Source organism: Mandrillus leucophaeus, unplaced genomic scaffold (genome assembly GCF_000951045.1).
Source record: "Mandrillus leucophaeus isolate KB7577 unplaced genomic scaffold, Mleu.le_1.0 Scaffold995, whole genome shotgun sequence".
NCBI classification, from domain to species: domain Eukaryota; kingdom Metazoa; phylum Chordata; class Mammalia; order Primates; family Cercopithecidae; genus Mandrillus; species Mandrillus leucophaeus.
This window is the reverse complement of record NW_012110863.1, coordinates 534,644-545,522: the sequence shown is the minus strand read 5'-3', so window position 1 is coordinate 545,522 and position 10,879 is coordinate 534,644. Positions and strand designations below refer to the sequence as shown.

The following is a 10,879-nucleotide window of genomic DNA, read 5'->3' as shown; positions in this document are numbered from 1 at the left end:
AAAAACCGAATAGCCTCGGTGGGACGGAGAACCTGCATTTTCTCGAGTTCGCAGATGAGACTGAAGCTGCTGGTCCGGGCACCACCCTTAGAAAACCGCCGGTCTCGAGTGCGGAAATGGGGCCCAGATCTGGCCTGGGGCGCCCCAACATAGATTATCTGCAAACAGAGGATGAGCAGATAGGGAGATGAGACAGGGAGCGCCGGTAGAGACGGGCCCCCGGCCGCCGGCTGAAGGAGGACAGCACAGGCGGAGGTTCGGGGACTACATCTCCCAGCGAGCCCCGCGCGGTCGCGCTCGCCCCCTGGCGGCGCTGGCGGGAGGCGCCGGCGGAGCGCGGGTCCCTCTCCTGAGCATCAGTGAGCGCCGGGAGCCGCGGCGGCTGCGGGCTGCGGCGGCGCTGAGCCAGCGGGGCCGGTGAGTAGGAGCCGCGCCGCCAGCCCGCCCGCCGGCCGGCTCTTTGCGCCTCAGCTGCGCGGTCTGCAGGGGTGGGTGGGCGAGCGCGGGGTCCGGCAGTCCGTCGCGGAGGCACGGGACTGCCTTTCTGGGAAGGCGCGCTGCGTCTTCGCCGCGGGGGCCCCGGTCCCCTCGGCGCGTGTCCCTGTCCTCAGCCCAGGAGGGACGTCCTGCCCTGTCCTGCTCGGCCCGGAGCAGTGGGACCGGTGCCGCAGGTGGCCGCGGCAGGTGGCCGCCGCCTCCCCTCCGGGCCCGAGGGTTGTCGCAGGGACCCGGGACTGAGGGCCAGGTGGCTCCCGACAGCTGCGGCCCTGGAGGCGACCCCAGCCCTTGCGGCGGTGGGACAGGAGCGCGGGCACGCCCGGCCCCGGCTCCTGGGTCTCGGGAGCCTCCCGTACCCTCCCTGCTGCTGCCTTGGGGGTGCTGCGTGGTGCAGAGGACCGAGAAGCCCTTGGCCCTCGGCGTCCACCGCGCTCCCGCCCCTTCCTGGCCTGGGTGACCGGGGAAGGTCTAGGGTTGCGCATCCCGGGTCAGGTGGGGCGCCCGGTGTAGTGCACCTGGCGGACCCGGGGGAGCGCGCGGTGCCCGTGGGTTTCCCGGTGGTGCGGACCTGCGGGCGCGCGGCAGTAACGACCTCCTTCCCCAATGTCCGTGCAAGGAAATTAGTGTTATGTGCGTGCTTTTTTTTTTTTCTAAGGAAGTTTGACTCTGAATATCTTATTTTGCTGGAGCTCCATTTGCCAGCACGTAAGTTTATGTAATAAGCGGCATACAGTTCGGAAAAAAAATCTTTCTGTGAAGGTGCTCTTCCTTGCCCTCTGCAGGAAGAATTACGCCGAGCTGGTTGACAGGCTTATCCACCAGCAACCGTAGGAGCTGCGGGCAGCAGATAAAGTGTTTTTTTGCGTAGAGGCACAAGTCAGCCCTTCAGGGCAATTTTTGTTTTTGGAAGATTCTGTTATCCACTTTCAAACACCGTGTTATTTCAGTGTTGAAGACGGGGGAGGAGGGAGGAGCAAAGGCTTGTCAATCCTAATACCTCAACAGAAATTAGCTTTGCAGGATTAACTCTCCAAGCAAGCGAGTTGAATTTGGTAGCCCAAACTACAGCTGAAGCTGAGCCTGCATACTAAACCCTGTTGCAGTTTTAATCCAGTTTCAAACACCGTGTTATTTCAGTGTTGAAGATGGGGGACGAGGGAGGAGGGAGGAGCAAGGCTTGCCAATCCTAATACCTCAACAGAAATTAGCTTTGCAGGATTAACTCTCCAAGCAAGCGAGTTGAATTTGGTAGCCCAAACTACAGCTGAAGCTGAGCCTCCATACTAAACCCTGTCTCAGTTTTAATAGTTTTTCAGTTGATTCGTTTGCCTCTTCCAAGTAGGTGATCTTCTTGTCTGTTGAACAACAGATGTGTCTCATGTTTGTCTTGTCTTCCAGAGATTACTCTCGCTGCAGCGTTGACTATTAAGGTTAAATAGGAATCTTTGTCTCGGGCCTGGTTTTAGGACGCATTCCCTCTGTATCTTCACCGAGTGTATTCTATCACATTAAGTACATTTCCGTTTATGCCTAATTACTAAGAGTTTAAAAAGTCAGGGGTGGGTTTTTTTTTTTTTTTTTTTTTTTTTGCCCAAATGCTTTTGTGTAGCATGCATTGATCATGTAGATTTTCGTCTTAAAATTGTTAACGTAAGCGGTCACGTTGCTAGATTTTCTCTCTCTAAAACCCTGGGCTAATTTAAAATGCACTTTTGGATTGTTCACATCAATAAGCTAGCATCTTATTTAGGATTTTGGTATCTGAGATTGGCATAGTGTACCCCGTTTTTATCTGTGTTCATAATTAGGATTAGGCTGTCCTCTCTGATTAAATTGGGAAACTTACCATCATTTTCTATGCTCTGGAATAGAAGAATTATCTGTTCCCTCAAGTTTGGCAGAACTTGACTACAGACTGCCTGGGCTGCTGCTGGTGTTTTTTTAGGAAGTTAATATCAGTATTTAATTACCTTTTCATTTTTTTCACGATCATTCATTTTTCTCAGTTTTTCTGTTTCTTCAAAGTAAATTTAATATTTTCTGTTTTCCTAGAAAATCGTTAACATTATTGAATTTTAATATATGCTAGCCTAATATTGTATATAGTATTCTGTGTAAGAAAACAGACTGTTACGTATCTGTATGTACCTGTATGTTCTCTTTCTGATACAGTACTTTTTTTGGTACCTTTTCTCTTTTTTATTGATCAGACTTGCTTAATGATTATTTTATTAATCATTTCAAAGAACCAGCTTTTATTAACCAGGATTTATTGATTAATTCTATTGATTTTTTATTTTTCTGTGTCATGAATTTCTGTTTTTTATCTTTCTACTTATTTTGAGCTTATTTTGTTCAAGTTTTAGCCGTTTGAATGGAAAACTTGGCTCATTTATTTAATCAGTCCTGTGAGCAAGGCAAGGACTTCTAATTCTTTCATTCCACTTACCTCACATTTGGCCTTAGTTGTATTTTTACTTTAAGCCTTCCAACGAGACATTATTGCTATTGTTTTTGTTATTTTCTGGGTCAACATTTTTTAGCTTTATCTACCTGTTTACCATTTCTTCACTTTGCATTCCTTCTTGTATCACAGATGATTTTCTTTGGAACATTTTCCTTCTCCCTCAAGTACATTCTTTAGAAATTACTACAGTGATGATCAATTCTCTGTTTTTGTAATATCTGAAAATGCCTTTATTCTCCCTGTATTGAGAATTTTGGTTTCACCGTGTTTCTTCTATTGATTTCAGAGTTATTTTTATATTTTTTCTAGCATTTAAAAAAGATGTTTTGTAGCTAGAAGGTTTTGGGATCTCTATTCTGCCACAGTGCTGAAAGAAAAACAAAGATTACAAATAAATTAATTTGCAGTCCACTGTCAGTCACGACTGTTCCCTGAACTCTTAGTATATTGGGTATACAGTTCTATATTAATCTCAAGTTTATTGATTATAATTCAGGTTTTCTGCATCCTTAACTTATTTTTTTTCTCTGTTTGACCTGTTGATTCGGAGAGTTGTTTTGAAGACTCCCATTATGATTCTTGTAGGGGTTTTTGTTCTATTTCTATGTTTAATATATATTTCTTTCTTTAAATGTATTTTTGAAGCTGTCTTATATGCTTAAAGGTTCACAATTCTTATATCTTCTTCGGGAATTGTACCTTTTGGGAATAGATGAGCCATCTTATTTAATTATTTTTGTTGTTCATTCTCTTTATATTGCTATACTTGCTTTTTGTTAGCATTTATATGGAATATCTTTTTCTATTCACTTATTTTCGATTTTCTGTGTCTTCTTTAATTATTACTCTTACCATTAGCTTATAGTTGGATTTTGTTTAATTACTTAATCTTTATCTTTTAATAAATATTGTGGTAAAATAACATAAAATTTATTTATTATTATTATTTTTTTACCATTTATCACTTTTAAGTGTACCGTTCACCATTGTTAAGTGTGTGTACATTGTTGTGCAACTAATCTCCAGAATTTTTTCATCTTACAAAATTGAAGCTCTGTATCCATTACCCCAGCCCCTGGCAACCACCATTCTGCTTTTTGTCTCTATGAATTTGCCTATTTTAGGTACCTTGCATGAGTATCTAATATAGTACCTCATATAGTATTTGTCTTTTTATGACTGACTTATTTTGTTTAACGTAATGCCCTCAAGGTTCATTCATGTCGTAGCATGTGTCAGAATTTTCTTCATTTTTATTGCGAATTAATATTCTATTGAATGTACACACCACATTTTGCTTATTCATGTATTTGTCAATGGATATTTGTGTTGGTTCCACATCATAGCTATTATGAATAATGCTGCCATGATCATGGGTGTACAAATATCTCTTCAAGACCCTGCTTTTAATTATTTGGGTATATACCCAGAAATAGAATGGTTGGATCAAATAGTACTTCTATTTTTAATTTTTTGATGACCCAGCATACTGTTTTCCACAGAGACTGAACCATTTTATATTCTCACTAGCAATGCATGAGAATTCCAGTTTCTATACATCCTTGCTAACATCTGTTATTTTCTCTCTTTTTTTGATAGTAGCTATCCTTATGGGTGTGAAATCTTTGTCTTTTAATAGGTGGCTTTAGCCCATTTATATTTATTTTGATTACTGATATTTTGTAGTTTATTCCTGCCATCTTCTTTTGTGTTTTTGATTGCTTTTTTTGAGACAGAGTCTCGCTCTATTGCCCAGGCTGGAGTGCAGTGGTTCGATCTCGGCTTACTGCGACCTCCGGCTTTCAGGTTCAAACAATTCTCCCATCTCAGCCTCCTGAGTAACTGGGATTACAAGCCTACAACCACTATGCCTGGCTAATTTTTGTATTTTTAGTGGAGACGGGGTTTAACCATGTTGGCCAGGCTAGTCTTAAATTTCTGACCTTGAGTGATCTGCCCGCCTTAGCCCCCCAAAGTGCTGAGATTACAGGCATGAGCCACTGTGCCCGACTGGTTCATTTCATTCTCATTGCTGTGTATATGCCATTGTATATATCCCTAATGTAGATATACATTTGACTTTGATCGGCAGTTGGTTGGTTGCAGTTTTCGACTGTCATGAATAGTAAGTGCATGAACACTCTAGTACATGTCTTTTGTTGAGTGAGTATATGCATTTCTGTTGAGTGTGTATCTGGGAGTGGAACTGCTTGGTTGTAGTCTGTGCATATGCTCAATTTTAGTAGATACTAGTAAACAGTTTTCAGTAGTGGTTGCACCAACTTATTTACCCCAGAAATATATATGGTTGCTCCACATTCTTGCCAACTCTTGGTAATTTCTGTCTTTTCCCTTTTAGTTATTCTGGTGGATATTGTGGTTTTAATTTGGATTTTCCTGATGATAAATGAATTTGCACTGTTTTGGTACCCTTAGTTTTTCACACATATCTAAACATTTTTTTCTCTTGCTGTTAAAAGATAATCTGTTTATGTGAACTCTTCATGAGTAAAGCAAAAAAGAATCTTATGATTTTAATTCTGTCCCATATTAAATTTTTGGGTTTTCATACATTAGGCATTAATAGTTATTTAGGTAAATTGCAAATTTTTCTGATTATTTGTACATCATTGGTGCTTTTATCTCATTTGTTTTGCTTAGTGAGTCCTTAAGTGATTATTTCATTTTGTTTTCAGGAATTCTATGAGTGGCAAACTTTCTGAACCCTTGCATGTTTAAAAAATGTTTTTTATTTTGCTTTTCCATGTGAATATTCTTGACTGGGTATAGGATTCTACATTAAAACCTCCTGAATTTTGAAGATATTGCTTTGTTATCTGCTGGTATCTAGGAAGAAGTGCATGCAGTCTGACTCGTGTTTCTTTGTAGTTAATGTGTTTATTTTCTCTGAAGCTTTACAATTTTTTTTTCTTTCTCCTTGGTGTTCTAAAATTTACTATTTGTCTAGGAGTGGATTTTTTTTTTTAAGATGGAGTCTCGCTCTGTCACTCAGGCTGGAGTGTGGCATGATCTCAGCTCACTACAACCTCCACCTTCTGGATTCAAGCAATTCTCCTGCCTCAGCCTCCCAAGTAGCTGGGATTACAGGTGTGTGCCACCACACTCAGCTAACGTTTGTATTTTTAGTAGAGACAGGGTTTCACCATGTTGGCCAGACTGATCTCAAACTCCTGACCTCAGGTGATCCGCTTGCCTTGGCCTCCCAGAGTGCTGGGATCACAGGCATGAGCCACCACGCCTGGGCACCACGCCGGCTTAAGAGTGGTATTTTTTGTTCTTCCTGCTCAGCATTTGGTAGTCCCTTTCATTCTAAAGATTAATACACATTTCTGTGGTACTGGAGAAGTTTTGAGTGTTTCCTCGTCTCCATTCTATTTTCTGCTTCTGGAATTATTCTTACTTGGGAATTAGAGTATCTTGATTTATCTTTCATGGTTCCTGAAATAATCATTTCTTTTTCTCTCAAATGTTCTGTCTTTTTTAATTAAAAATTTTTTTTTTTGAGACAGGGTATTGCTCTGTTGCCCAGGTCTGGAGTGCAATGGTGCGGCTCACTGTGACCTGGAACTCTTGGACTCAGGCGATTCCCCTGCCATGCCACTGTGCCCAACTGAAATGCTCTGTCTCTTTCTGTTTATGGGCTGCATTCTGGTATGTTCCTTGGGCTGATTTTGCAGGTCACCAATCTAATATTTAGATTTGTTCAGTCAACTCTTTAGCCCATCTCTTGAGTGTTTTTAAATATTGATTATCATATTTTTAAGTTTCTGGGTCTCTACTTTTTAAAATTTAACTTTTGGAATAGGTAAGATAGGCCAGGCGCAGTGGCTCATGTCTGTAATCCCAGCATTTTGGGAGGCTGAGGTGGGCGGATCACGAGGTCAGGAGATTGAGACCATCCTGGCTAACGCAGTGAAACTCCATCTCTACTGAAAAAAATTAAAAAAAAATTAGCCAGGCTTGGTGGTGGGCACCTATAGTCCCAGCTACTCAGGAGGCTGAGGCAGGAGAATGGTGTGAACCCAGGAGGCGGAGCTTGCAGTGAGCTGAGATCGTGCCACTGCACTCCAACCTGGGCGACAGAGACTCCACCTCAAAAAAAACAAAAAACAAAAAACAAAGGAAATAGGTAAGATAATCAGTGTTCAAAACCAGACTGTATTAAAAAGGCATAAATGAAAGGTGTCCCCACCATTCCTATCCTCTTAATTCTCTTGCCTTACAAGCAGGTAACCATTGTTATTAGTTTCTTATGTAGCTTCCAAAGTTTCTTCATGCAAATACAAGCAAATATGAATCAGATTCTCCATTTCTCCTTTTCTACACAAAGAGTAGCATTATCCTCTCTCTGCCCTTTGCCCTGTATTTTTATTTCACGGTGTATCGTAGAGATCGTCACATACCAACTGCTTGCTCTTCGTAGATATAATGTCCCCTCAGATCTTCCCAAGAATATCTAATAATTTATTCTGTGTGCTCTAGTCATTATCTTCGCTTGGGTATGTGTTCTGCTGTTGATTCCGTGTCCCTGCTTCATGATATTGAATAAAAACTTGGTGATTCTTTATGTGTTCATCTTCGAAGTTTGAGAATTCCTGTTTTTCCGTCTGTCTTACTAGCCGTAGCCTGCCTCTTGTGATTGTGGAAGAGCTGTGGTATGCTGCTGAGTGGCGTGTGTATTCCATATGAGGGGGTGTGTTGAGGGGAAGGGTCCAACAGTCCTGGCCATTCTGACTACAGTTCCCCAGTTAATCACCTTGTCAGAGTCCATCTCTGCTCTTCATTCTATCTGCTGTTAGAAGCCTGTTCCCAGAAACCTGTTACCATTTCCCTCTGCATGACAGCCTCCTCCCAAGCTTGTATTGGGCTGTGGTTTGCTTAGGTAATCTGATTCTGAGTACTTTTTACTTTTCAGAAATTTCCTAGACATTTTAGTTGGCCATTGGCACTCATTCTTTTGATTTAGTGTTTTAAAAATATTTCTACCATTCCATTGAATTTTAAGACACTTGGAAGGCAGAAGTATGTGTTTAGTTTATTATTTTGGAGACAGGGTCTTGCTGTGTCTCCCAGGCTGGAGTGCACTGGCACAATCATAGCTCACTGTAACTTTGAACTTTTGGGCTTACGTGGTCCTCCTGCCTCGGCCTCCCAAAGCACCGGCATGGGCCACCATGCTCAGTCCTTTCTTTTATAATTTATTTCTGTGTTGGGGGGCCCCCAGGAACATGCTCAGATCTGGTGGTTCACTTGGAAGACTCAGCATGTGGTATACGCATGGCTGTAATTTATTACAGTGAAAGGATACAAAGCACAATCAGCAAAGGGAAAGGCAAGGGAAAGGTGCATGGGGTCAAGTCCAAAGGAAGCCAGGCACAAGCTTCCAAGCATCCTCTCCCAGTGCAGTCACACAGGATGTGCCTAACTCCCCCAGGAAGGAGCTGTGACAACGCATGTGAAATGCCGTCTACCAGGGAAACTCACTAGAGACCCAACACCCAGGATTTTTTTGGAGGGCTGGTCATGCCGGCCCCCTCTGCCCAGCACATACCACATTCCACGCTCCCTGAAGAAAAGCAGGAGTTCAGCATAAACCACACAATAACTTAGGCACAGTGAGTCCCTCTTTCCAGCTTGGATGGTGGGAACCCTTCTGAAATCTAAGTTCCTGGATGCCAGCCAAAGGTTAACCATGCTTTTTATGAGACTTTTTAAGAATAAGTCTTGGGCTAGGCACAATGGCTCATGTCTATAATCCCAACACTGTGGGAGGCCAAGGTAGGAGGATCTCTTGAAGCCAGGAATTTGAGACCAGCCTGGCCAACACAGCAAGACCCTTCCTTCCTTCCTTTCTTCCTTCTATCCCTCCTTCCTTTCCTTTCCTTTCCCTTCCTCCCTCCCTCCCTCCCTCCCTTCCCTCCCTCCTTCCTTCCTTTCCTCCTTCCCTCCTTTCTTTCCTTTCCTTTCCCTTCCTTCCTTTCCTTTCCCTTCTTTCCTTTCCTTTCCCTTCCCTTCCCTTCCCTTCCTTCCTTCCTTTTCTTTTCTTCTCTTTTCTCTCTTTCTTTTTCTTTCTTTCTTTCTTTCTTTCTTTCTTTCTTTCTTTCTTTCTTTCTTTCTTTCTTTCTTTCTTTCTTTCTTTCTTTCATAGCAAGACCCTTTCTTTCTTTCTCTCTCTCTCTCCTTCTTTCTTTCAAAAAAGCAGTCTTAGGCCTGCTATGTTAACTGTTTTCTGCAATATTTTCCTCTTGTGTTCCTCAGAAAAGGATGGACGCTGTACCTAGAAATCGCTTCTCCCAGCCAGATGGTCATGAATTTTTCACCCTCTCTGAAGAAAGAACACATTTGTGTTCAGGTGGAACTGTCAGTGGAGAACATTTCCTGATGTTGGATAAAGCCATAGCATGGCACATGCTCAGCAGCCTTGAGAGGGTGTCAGTGACAGAGCACGGAGGGACTAGTCAACCATTCAAAATTCTTTTTCTCTTAACTGGTCTTTAATTAGCCACTTACAAATGGTAGTGGCCCATCATCCAGCACAGAGATCTGTCACTTCCCTTCTAGCTTTCCCACAGAGCCACCCTGATCACCCCAGTTGGTGTTGGTCTCTCTTCCCCAAACTGCCATTGGCTCTGCTCACAGGGCCGTTCATCACTAGCTTCTTTTCTGCAGTTTTATTGGATAGTTTTTGTTGTCTCATTGTGTATAATCTTCCACAAGATTGGGAATTCCTTGAGGAATGAACAGTAAGTCATAGTTATATACCCCATGCCTCCCTGCAGGGCGACATGCATAGAGTTGGTGTTTATTAATGTTTTTGGAAAGAACCGCTAGAAGGAAGTAGGAAGCAGCCTCTTCTTCATTCTAGTCACTGCTTCACATGCAGCTGATTTTTATTCTGTGTTGAGGGTGGTGATATAAAACACCAAGCTGACATTACCTGCTTGAGTTGTCTGAGTTCTGTCTGCAGCAGATGGTATAATTAAATGTTTTAGTTTGAAAGGCTTTTCAATTTCATTCAACCTGAGTGTGGGCTTAGATTGTCAAATCATCTTTTCTAAAGGCTGTATCTAGTCAGCCTGTATCTAGTTTCCTCCCTTTAACTTTTTTTTTTTTTTTTTGAGACGGAGTCACACTCTGTCACCCAGGCTGGAGTGCTATGGTGTGATCTTGGCTCCCTACAACCTCTGCCTCCCGGGTTCCAGCGATTCTCCTGCCTCAGCTTCCCGAGTAGCTGGGACTACAGGCATGTGCCACCACACGTGGGTAATTTTTGTATTTTTTGTAGAGACTGGGTTTCACTGTGTTGGCCAGGCTGGTCTTGAACTCCTAACCTTGTGATCTGCCTGCCTCGGCCTCCCAAAGTGCTGGGATTACAGGCATGAGCCACTGTGCCCAGCCCCCCTTTCTTTGGTTTTAGACCTTAGGTGTGAGGAATTGAATTAATTATATTCTCATTCTTAGCCCTTTATCATCACTGGCCCATGCAAGGCCCTCTGTTGTTTTGCTTGTTCATGCATTTGTTGGTTCATTTTACTCATTCCATTTTATCCCACTCTCATTCTCTTCTCCCCATAGATAGCTATTCTGATGAGGTTCATATAATGCTTTTGTGTATATACAGTTGACCCGTGAACAATGAGGGGGTTAGGGGAACTGATTCCCTGCACAGTTGAAAATCTGTGTATAAACTTTGACTCTCCCAAAACTTAACTACTGACAGCCTACTTTGACTGGAAGCCTTACCCATAGCATAAACAGCCAATTAACATTTATTTTGTGTGTGATGTGTATTATATACCATATTCTTACAATAATGTAAGCTAGAGATAAGAAAAATCTTATTAAGAAAATCATCAGGAAGAGAAAATGTACTTTTCATTAGTTCCTTGGAAT

The 10,879-nt window shown here is 42.7% G+C and overlaps 1 protein-coding gene across 1 annotated transcript in view; it reads left to right on the top strand.

Moving 5' to 3' along the window:
- The first annotated feature begins 293 nt into the window (after window positions 1-293).
- SPECC1 (sperm antigen with calponin homology and coiled-coil domains 1) overlaps window positions 294-10,879 on the top strand; it is a 328,700-nt gene continuing 318,114 nt past the window's right edge. Inside the window, exon 1 of the mRNA XM_011971260.1 lies at window positions 294-417. The gene's annotated coding sequence lies outside the window, so the exon portion shown is untranslated. The remainder of the gene's footprint in view (window positions 418-10,879) is intronic.